Below are 10,731 nucleotides of genomic sequence, written 5' to 3' on the forward strand. Positions count from 1 at the left end.
TCTACTAAAAATACAAAAAATTAGCTGGGCGCGGTGGCTCAAGCCTGTAATCCCAGCACTTTGGGAGGCCAAGGCGGGTGAATCACGAGGTCAAGAGATCGAGACCATCCTGGTCAACATGGTGAAACCCCGTCTCTACTAAAAATACAAAAAATTAGCTGGGCACGGTGGCTCAAGCCTGTAGTCCCAGCACTTTGGGAGGCCGAGGCGGGTGGATCACGAGGTCAAGAGATCGAGATCATCCTGGTCAACATGGTGAAACCCCGTCTCTACTAAAAATACAAAAAATTAGCTGGGCACGGTGGCGCGTGCCTGTAATCCCAGCTACTCAGGAGGCTGAGGCAGGAGAATTGCTTGAACCCAGGAGGCGGAGGTTCCGGTGAGCCGAGATCGCGCCATTGCACTCCAGCCTGGGTAACAAGAGCGAAAGTCCGTCTCAAAAAAAAAAAAAGAAGAAGAAGAAGAAAGAGAGAAGGAAGCATTGGTATACTGAAGCCTGCCCCAATCTATTCTCATATTCAGGAATTTTGTTTCCTGGTTTTTATACCCTTGGCAGCTTAATCCGCGATGGTGGGAGTATTTATAGGACAGAAATTGGCAAATGTGACAAATCAGTGTGTTTCTTTCTCCCAGAGACGCAGTTAACCAGCACACCACTGGTGAGAAGGCTGGGAGAGCACGTGGATGGCTGTGGAAGCATTTACAAATAGTAAATTTCTTCTGGGGGAAAACTGAAGTCTTAAATCATACACATCCCATCTGTTCACATACCTCTATTTCTAGTGATGAGAAAAGTGCGCTGAATGGACACACTGGTGTGTAAACGCTAATTCACTTTTCCTCTTTCACATGCTGTAATAGTCAGGATTCTTTGGATTCACTGGCAGAAACCAGTGTAACTCGCTTGATCGAAAAAAAGGGGGGAGTTTATTTGCTCAGACTCTCTAATCAGCAAGTCCAGGGAAGGAGTTGTCTTTGGGGACCCCTGCGAGTTAAGAAGTGCTGTAAGTTGTCAGCTCTAGGTCCTTTTTTTCCCTCTCCATTTTTCACCCTATTTCTGCATGTTTGCTGTGTTCTTTCCAAATGCACAGAAGCTTTCTCTAAAGAAGTAGTGCAGAGGAGAGAGTCCTGAGCAGGAAAGGGACGAAATGACCCCAGGCGTTGCCAAGCTTGCATCACAACAGCTTGGTGACCCCAGAGGAAAGAGACAGCTTTTCCCGTCTAGCCTCCATCTCTATCCTAGGGCATCATTGTGGTAGTCCTGGCTGAAGTCATACACTGTGTCGGGGTCAATGACTGTGTTCAGAGGAGTAGGACCCTTTGATTGGCTAGACCCAGGGGATGTGCACACCCCTGACTTCGGGAAAAGTAAGATTCTGTATGGTATTTGGGGGACCCTGCTTGGACCAGGATAGGTCGAGAGGGTACGGTTAACAGAAGAAGTGAGGGAAAGGTAAGTTAAGTGGACTAAACCAAAGCCTTTGTATCTGCTCACCTTATTTTTAGAAACACTAACGCTCTGGATCTTTAGGGTGCTTTAAATGAGGCACTTAGATGACATGGGGAAGAATACAATCATTTGACCTTAAGATTATCTCCCTGCAAAGTTGATTGCTTTTGAATAAAGTCCAAACTCCTTGTGAAGTTCTGATGAGCTCTGGCCCCTGCCCACATCTACATTTCCAGCCTACTTCCCTATCCCTCCCTAGCCACCCAAATTCTCCCTTCATTTATGCCGCTTCAGTCACATTGGCTTTCTTTCTGTTTCCAGAAGAGGCTGTTCGTTCGGTCTCCCAGCTTTTTAATTACCATATACTCTGCCAGAAACGCTGGTCTCCCAGACGTTCCCATGGCTGGCTCTTCTCATAATTCATCTCGAAGATTACCTTTCAGAAAAGACTTTTTCTTAACCACCACGTATAAACTCGCTGTTGTTCCAGCCATAAACAACTTCAGTCGCATCATTCTGCCTTATTTCTCTGGCATCTAGCACCTTGTCACATTTCCGTCTTATTAATATGTTTCCATGTTACTGACTGTCTCCATCTACTAGAATGTAAGCTTAATCAGAGCAAGAACCGTGTCTGCCTTGTTCACTGATGTGTCCCTCTCTCCCAGCACAGTGCCTCACTCGTCATAGTGCTTAACAAATACCTGTGGAATGAGCCAATGAACAAAATCCCATGTACAGCTGACCCTTGAACAACGCACGTTTGAACTGCATGGGTTCACTTATACATTGATTTCCTTCCACCTCTGTCACCCCTAGGATAGCAAGGCCACCCACTCCCCTTGCTGCTTCTCTTCAGCCTACTTAACTGAAGATGGCGAGGATGACCTTTATTATTATTGAGTTTCTCTTAATGAATAGTAAATATATTTCTCCTCTTATAATTTTTTCTCTAGTTTACGTAATTGTAAGAACACGGAATATAATACCTACAACATAGAAACTACGTGTTAATCGACTATTATGCTATCAGTGAGACTTCCAGTCAACCGTAGACTATTAGTAGTTAAGTTTTGGGGGAGTCAAAAGCCACACACGAATTTTCGACTGCACGGGGGGCTGGTTCCCTTAACCCCCGCATTGTTCAAGGGTCAACTGTATTATGCTACTGTTACCAGCAGACTGTGCTTGAGGCAAGAGAAGAGGATCAGGATTTATGGGTTATTAACTCAATTTTCTTGATGCATGCCTCCTCCTTCCACTTAAACTGCTCAAAAGCAAATGATAATCACTTTATGGCTGAAACTAACGACAACTCTTTGATTCATCTTATCTCATCTTGATCTTCCTGTTGTCTTTGACACTATTGCCCAATTACTCACTTGATTTTTCCTTTTCTAATTTGAACTTCCACAATTCTATGATATCTTCTCGTTTCTACCTTTTCTGCCCTTCCTTATCTCTCCTTTCCTGGCTTCGGCTCTTCGCATTAATCCCAGGCATCTATCAAGTCTCAGTCTGTTTCATTTGCATATGTATCACCATGAGAACACAGATCAGCCCAAAAAAAACTTCTAGAAGCCAAAAGATTTACAGGATCAAGAGCTTTGTAAACAACCAAAAATAGGCCGGGCCTGGTGGCTCACGTCTATAATCCCAGCACTTTGGGAGGCCGAGGCGGGTGGATCACGAGGTCAAGAGATCGAGACCATCCTGGTCAACATGGTGAAACCCCGTCTCTACTAAAAATACAAAAATTAGCTGGGCATGGTGGTGCGTGCCTGTAATCCCAGCTACTCAGGAGGCTGAGGCAGGAGAATTGCCTGAACCCAGGAGGCGGAGGTTGCGGTGAGCCGAGATCGCGCCATTGCATTCCAGCCTGGGTAACAAGAGCGAAACTCCGTCTCAAAAAAAAAAACAACCAAAAATAGGAACCACAGTTCACCCGTGCTACTCACATAAACTTGCAATTATTTTTCCAGGAACTTTCCTATCTAAATCATTTATGTAGTAACGAGAATGGATTTAGGAGTATTACCGAGGAAGTTATCAATCTATTCACAAAATCTGGTGTCAAAAGGTATTACTTTAACGCAAAGAGAAAAATTAGAGATGAAGATGAATATTTCTGCCTAACGTTCTTGCTCACAGTCTTATTCATGATTTTAAAAATACCATGAGAAGAACCAACGTTCAGTAAAAGGTGAAGAAATAAGATACCTTTAGACATCAGGATTGTTCTTGAACTCCCGACCTCAGGTGATCCGCCCGTCTTGGCCTCCAAAGTGCTTGGATTACAGGCGTGAGCCACCACACTCGGCCTAGGATTGTTTAAAATATTTAATGTGTGGGAAAATAATCTTGCTATATTGCTGAGTGAAAAATGGAGGACACAAAAACATATAGGAAAAGAGAAAAAGAAAGGGCAGACTCTTTTATGAGTGAGTTTCAGTATGTCTTTAGATGCTTTTATACTTTTAAAATATTTTCTAAGATGTCTACAATAAGCAAGTATAGTTTTATGAAACCATTACTTTTCAAGAAGAATATATGACTTTACAATACATACCTTTGATAGGCCGGGTGTGGTGGCTCATGCCTGTAATCCCAGTACTTTGGGAGGCGGAGGTGCGTGGATCACCTGAAGTCAGAAGTTCAAGACCAGCCTGGCCAACATGGCAAAACTCTGTCTCTACTAAAAATACAAAAATTAGCCAGCTGTGGGTGCCTGCCTGTAATCCCAGCTACTCAGGAGGCTGAGGGAGGAGGATCACTTGAATCCAGAAGGCGGAGGTTTTAAGGTTTTAGTGAGATTGCACCACTGCACTCCAGCCTAGGTGACAAAGCAAGACTTTCTCAAAAAATAAAAATAAATAAATGTTTGTGATCTATTTATTTGCATGTATAGTGTATTTCACAATGTAATTTTTAAAAACATGGCTTTGGAGAGTATTTTTTTAAAAGACAAAATATACATAAATTTCTGAGAAACTATGCTCGATGTGGAGAGCAGAGGTGTGTCGGTCCTTACATAGACAGGGTGGAAAACTTAGCTACACTGAGACGCTGTCCATCAACTGTCCAGGTGGAAGGAGGAAGTGACAGGGTAAAATCTGGACTCAGCTTTTAAATTTCTGTCAGTGAAGCTTGTTCAATTAGTGCAGGAGATTGTTTGTAGATAGTGGTTTCCTGAATTTTACAGACAAGCCTCGTGATGAGAAAAGAACTGAAATTGCAGATGATGAGATAGATATTTAATAGACAAGAAAAGCTGATATGTAGAAAGTGGGATGCGGATTCATAAATTGAAACGTATAATTTAATTATTAGAGATAACCAGTAAATCTTTGCATCCACAAACAGAATAAAATACAAATTACATAGTCAGCACAATTCAGGGCTTCCAAGCTAGGAAGCTAATGCAAAATAATAAAGAACAGCAGCTAAGTTAATTGGCCATTTCCATTTTATTAATTAGAGAACGATGTGGTAATCATTTAAGTGGAAAAGAACCGTATTTTGTGGAAAATACATATCAACCATTCCAGATACTTTTTTCAGTAAAATATTTTCTTCTTGTTATCAGAGTATTTTTATTATTGGTGTTCTTAATATTTATAAAGCATCCAGTATCTCTGGGCCTTAATTTTCTCTTCTGTTGGGGCACTGGTTTTTGTACTTCATGCTATGAGAGTGGTACTGTAAAATTTTCACCAATGTTTTATTCCATTTCATGAAAGCTGATGTTGACCAAGACTGTGATCATTATCTGTGTTCCTGGATTTCAATTTCTGCTTATCAAACAGCCTCATGGGTCTTACCGACAAGCTCTATAATAAACGAAGGGTGTACAATCTAGCTCTGATGTTTCAAAATGGTTTTACTTATTGGGTTCTTTGTAAGATTTTGTTGGGGGAAACACAGTTTTATGGCTTCAACAACCAAGTTGAAAAGGACTGAGCTTCAAGGTTTGCCTAGCACTCAGACTCTGAGAGTACATACAAGTGGCATTTCCAAGCTTGTATGTCCAAGAAGTAGTAGATCTGGCCTTTGCCCTAACCTCACTATCACCTCGAAATAATACCCTTGAAGGACCAGGGCTGATAACCCCACACCACTTTTCACTTTAAAAAGTCACTCAAAGGATCTAATGGTCTCTTTGCACTTTTCAAATTATCCCACAAAGGAAGAAGTTCATTCTATATCTTTCAGTGAAAAAAGCAAACTTTCTGGAAATGTGAATACTTCCATCTATTTTATTTATTTTTATTTTTTATTTATTTTTTTTTTGAGACGGAGTTTCACTCTTGTTCGGGGAATTTCGCTCCTGGGTTCAGGCAATTCTCCTGCCTCAGCCTCCTGAGTAGCTGGGATTACAGGCACGCGCCACCACGCCCAGCTAATTTTTTGTATTTTTAGTAGAGGCGGGGTTTCACCATGTTGACCAGGATGGTCTGGATTTCTTGACCTCATGATCCACCCGCCTCAGCCTCCCAAAAAATATGTAGCTGAATCCAGACAGGTAAATGCTAGAAAGATGCAGATTGTGTTACCTGTATAGATGCACCAGGCACTACATGAAGCACTTTGTGTTATTGCCTCATCTTTTGTCCTCAGTCCCTCAAATGAGGCAGATATTATTATCATCTTCATTTTACAGGTGAGGAAACTGATTCACAGCAATTAATTATAGAACTTACCGTACATCTGCGTAGAAGAAAATTCTGGAAGCATTTATCTAAAAGTTGTAAGACTATGGGTGATATTTGCTCTTTTGCCTGTGTATAATTTCTAAAAAGAGCTTGTATCACTTATGTGACAAAATGAAAGGGGAGACTGTAGGTTCCCATATTCATTTTCCCACATTCCCATTTGGCAGCTGAGCAGTAGCAGGTTCAGGATCACAGACCTGGCTCTGCTTGGGAATGGGATAATGATCCATTAAGATTTGCAGATGATTCTCCACTCTGTGTTATATGGGATGGTAGCAATTTTTATTCAGTTGGCAGAAAGGGCTGGATGTGATGGCTCATGCCTGTAATTTCAACACTCTGGGAGGCTCAGTCAGGAGGATTGCTTGAGCCCAGGAATTCAAGACCAGCCTGAGCAATAAAGGGAGACAGTGTCTTTCTGAAAATTTAAAAATGAGCTGGGCATAATTGTGCCTGTTTGTGGTCCCAGCTACTTGAGGGGCTGAGGTGAGAGGGTCTAGGAGGTCAAGGAAGTCAAGGATGCAGTGACCTGGGATCGTGCCGCCGCACTCCAACCTGGGCAACACAGCAAGACCACGTTTTAAAAAAATCTGTTAGCTAGAAGAAGTGGTTACAATAAAGTATCCTGGAAAGAAGCCTTGCTCTAGGCAGCTTGCATTTTACTAAGGGTGAGTCTGCAACCTGCCCTAGCAGGCTGGGATCACTCTGTCAGAGCCAAGTTCCAAATAAGTCGGGCTTGCAGAAATTATGTGATCACCTACCTGGGTCTATGAGAACCAGGGAACTAGTGCTAGCCTGTGCCACTATTCTATTGAACTGCTTATCTATGGTTTGTGTTATTAATCTGCTCTGAGTATCTGTGTTTAACTTCTTCAATGAGATTATAAATTCCTGGGTGGAAGTGATGCTCTGGGAAATACCTCTTCATTTTTCCCAGAGCGCGTTAAACATAAAAAGTACTTGATGAATGGCACTTGAATGAAACAGAATCAAATATATATATGTATGGTAGATTTTGGCAATTTGGAGTATTTATTTTCCATAACAAAGCAATAAACAAAAAATGGAAGGGTCTTCCCTTTCTCTTCCCTTCCTTTCCCTTTCTCTTTCTTTCCTCTTTCTGCCCTTCTCCTTACTGAACAATTCCATCCTAAATCCACTGTGTGGGGCAGAGCAAGGTACACATCCATTCAGATGGGTGGCCTTAGTGTGGGATGTCAGAGCCCAAATGGGGTGAGGGATCTACTCAGGGACAAGGGCAGCAATGGTGATAAGAGATTGGCTATATGCAGGGGAATTGATCTAATAAATAAATATATTAAAAACAATGGGAGCCAAGCTTCTCATTGTTATAGAAGAGAGTCAGAAATAAGGAAAGGGAGAAAACTAGCATGAACATTGTGTTGAATTGATATTGGAGATACCAGTGTAAACTCATGAATTTCGGTAAATATATGTACGTATGGAAATAAATTTCGATGTAAATGTGTTTATGTATATATTTGTCGATAAGCGTGTATCTGTGTGTATATTCCTTACCTAAATATTTTTCTGACTTTGTCATGTTTTCAATTCCACATTTAATTCATCTAGGATTTATTTTTATGTGCAGTGTGAGATGAGTGCCACATGTTTTTGACCAAATAGCCAGCCAATTTTCCCAACACTGTTTATTAAATAAGTCACCTCTCTCCATTGATCTGAGATACCTGCATTCCGATATACGCATATGATGTTAACTGTAAACACCTTAGAGAAGCAAACTTGATGTTAATGGTGAAACAATGCTAACATGTCTCCATTTCCTCTGCTCTGACACCCTGGGCATCAGTGGCCTATTTCCAACTGAGCGTTCAAAATACATCCTTAAGCTCAGCACTTCCCAAGCTAAACTGATCCCATCTGTGACCTCAGAAAACATCATCAGCCTAACTGCCCAATGATCTTTCAACTACTCTGACCCCGTATTCCCCTCTCACTGTTAAATCCCTTCCTGAGTTCCCTCTTCTCTCTGCAACTCCTGAGTTTGGACTTATCCCCTGAGCTATTATGATAATATTATATTTATTTCCAATGTAATATTGAAAAGTATTTCAAAAATGGAAAGAATTCATGTGAAAATAAAGCATTTGGCCTGTTTGACAGGGCTGATCTGATGAGTCTGAGTGACCAGATCCCATCTCATGTACCTTTCACACTGATTTCTGAATAAACATAATGTAGTCAGAGGGCCTGTGCCTGTGACTCTGTAACTCAATAACCTCCAAGTCTCCGTGTTGTCTTAAACACCACAGCTGAACATTCAGGGCCGCTGGAATTGCCCTTCCAGGTGTTCTTTCTTCCACCTGACTCGCACTTTCATCACTTGTATTAAGCTCTGGTCCTGGAACATGCCAGATATTTCCCCAATTTTGTACTTTTTTGCCTTGCATGGAAAGCTGCCCCTTTCCCCTTTATCAAAAATTAAATTAGCCCTCTTCCATAAAGTGCTTCCCTCATCCTCCAGCTGGAATTATTACTCCCCACCGTTTTCAAAGCACTTGTTTTTGTGTTGTGTTGTACTACCTGTTTCCTTATGCTTGGTGTGGAAGTGTTATACCCCTTGGTTTCCAGATCCAAGATTTTAACTCCTGAAGCCAGGGCTGCATCTTCGATACCTCTGACCACTGCCTATGGCTAGCAGCTTTAGTACACTTACTTTGGCACCTAGCTAAGTCCTTTGATCCCTCCCCTCCCCTCCCTTCCCTTTCCTCCCCTCCTTCTCCTCCCCTCCCTTCTCCTCCCCTCCCTTCTCCTCCCCTCCCTTCTCCCCCCCTCCCCTCCCTTCTCCCCCCTCCCCTCCCTTCTCCTCCCCTCCCCTCCCTTCTCCTCTCCTCCCCCTTCTCCTCCCCTCCCCTCCCCTCTCCTCCCCCCCTCCCCTCCCCTCCCTTTCCTCCCCTCCCTTCTCCTCCCCTCCCTTCTCCTCCCCTCCCTTCTCCCCCCCTCCCCTCCCTTCTCCCCCCTCCCCTCCCTTCTCCTCCCCTCCCCTCCCTTCTCCTCTCCTCCCCCTTCTCCTCCCCTCCCCTCCCCTCTCCTCCCCCCCTCCCCTCCCCTCCCTTTCCTCCCCTCCCTTTCCTCCCCTCCCTTCTCCCCTCCCTTCTCCTCCCCTTTCCTCTTTTCTCCTCCCCTCCCTTCCTCTCCCTTCCCCTCTCCTCCCCTCCCCTCCCTTCCCCTCCCCTCCCCTTCCCTTCTCTTCCTTTCCCCATTGATATAATGAGCCACAATGTATACCAGGCACTATTCTAGCACCTGGGATACTGTGATGAACCAGACAAAGTTCTTGTCCTTATGAAGCTTATATTTCACAAGGAATCTTAATGAACCCTTTCAAGAACCCTGTGACATAGGGTCTATTGTAAATTATTCAAGAGTTTAGCAACATATTTGGTAAATAGCATCACTGGAATTCCAACTTAGATCTATGTGATACTGCTTGTCCCTAGCACCATAGCTTGCTGAAATATTTGTGGAAGTGGAAATAAGTTTGGTACTTCCAGAGGATTAAATAGGGTACTTCTTTAGATGCTGAGCTGAGAGGAAAACAATTATGCGTCACCGTTGAAAAAGCCACGACCCCCTTTGATCTCTCCATATGCTCAGGAAATAAATATAGAAACCAAGTCTTTTTTTTTTAATTAGTTTTCAATGATAAAGCTTATAATAGAAACCAAGTCTTATAGCCAAGTTTGATCTTCAATTCTGAGGGCCCATGTTGCTTTATTACAGAAAATTGAAAAGAAAAAGGAACTCACATTTTTTGAGGTAGATGCATCTACATATTTTATTTTTTTTAAACGTTCATAAGAACAATGCAAGGTAGGTACTACTGTCTCCACTTCTGCAGGGAGAGAAACAGATCCAGAGGGGTTAAATAATTGTCCACAATCATGGCTATTTCCTGGTCTTATGTTTTAAATAGGAATCTTATGAGGCATATGTAGAACTTACATCAATTGAGTCATTTTAAATGTACATGGAGAAGATTCTATTTAAAGTACTCCTATAAAAGGTAGACTAATTCAATAAATGGTAATGGGATTTACTGACTTGCCATTTTGGGGTTAAAAAAAGACAAATAAAACTGGATCCCTATATTGCCTCTTATACCAAAATAAATTCCAGATGGATCAAAGATTTACATGGAAAACATGAAATCACAGACATCCTAGAAGAACACATGGATGCATATTTTTATAATTATAGAATGGGCATGACTTTAAAAATATAGCCCCAGCCAATCACAGTGGCTGACGCCTGTAATCCTAGCACTTTGGGAAGCCGAGGCAGGCAGATCACCTCAGGTCAGGAGTTCAAGACCAGCCTGCCCAACGTGGTAAAACCTTGTCTCTACTAACATACAAAACTTAGCAGGGCATGAAGGCGGGAGCCTGTAATCCCAGCTACTTGGGAGGATGAGAGTGGAGAATCTCTTGAACCCAGGAGACAGTGGTTGCAGTAAGCTGAGATCACACCACTACACTCTACCCTGGGCAGCTGAGCAAGACTCCGTCTCAAAAAAAATTATCTATC

The sequence above is a fragment of the Callithrix jacchus genome, chromosome 7 (assembly GCF_049354715.1).
Source record: "Callithrix jacchus isolate 240 chromosome 7, calJac240_pri, whole genome shotgun sequence".
Taxonomy (NCBI): Eukaryota; Metazoa; Chordata; class Mammalia; order Primates; family Cebidae; genus Callithrix; species Callithrix jacchus.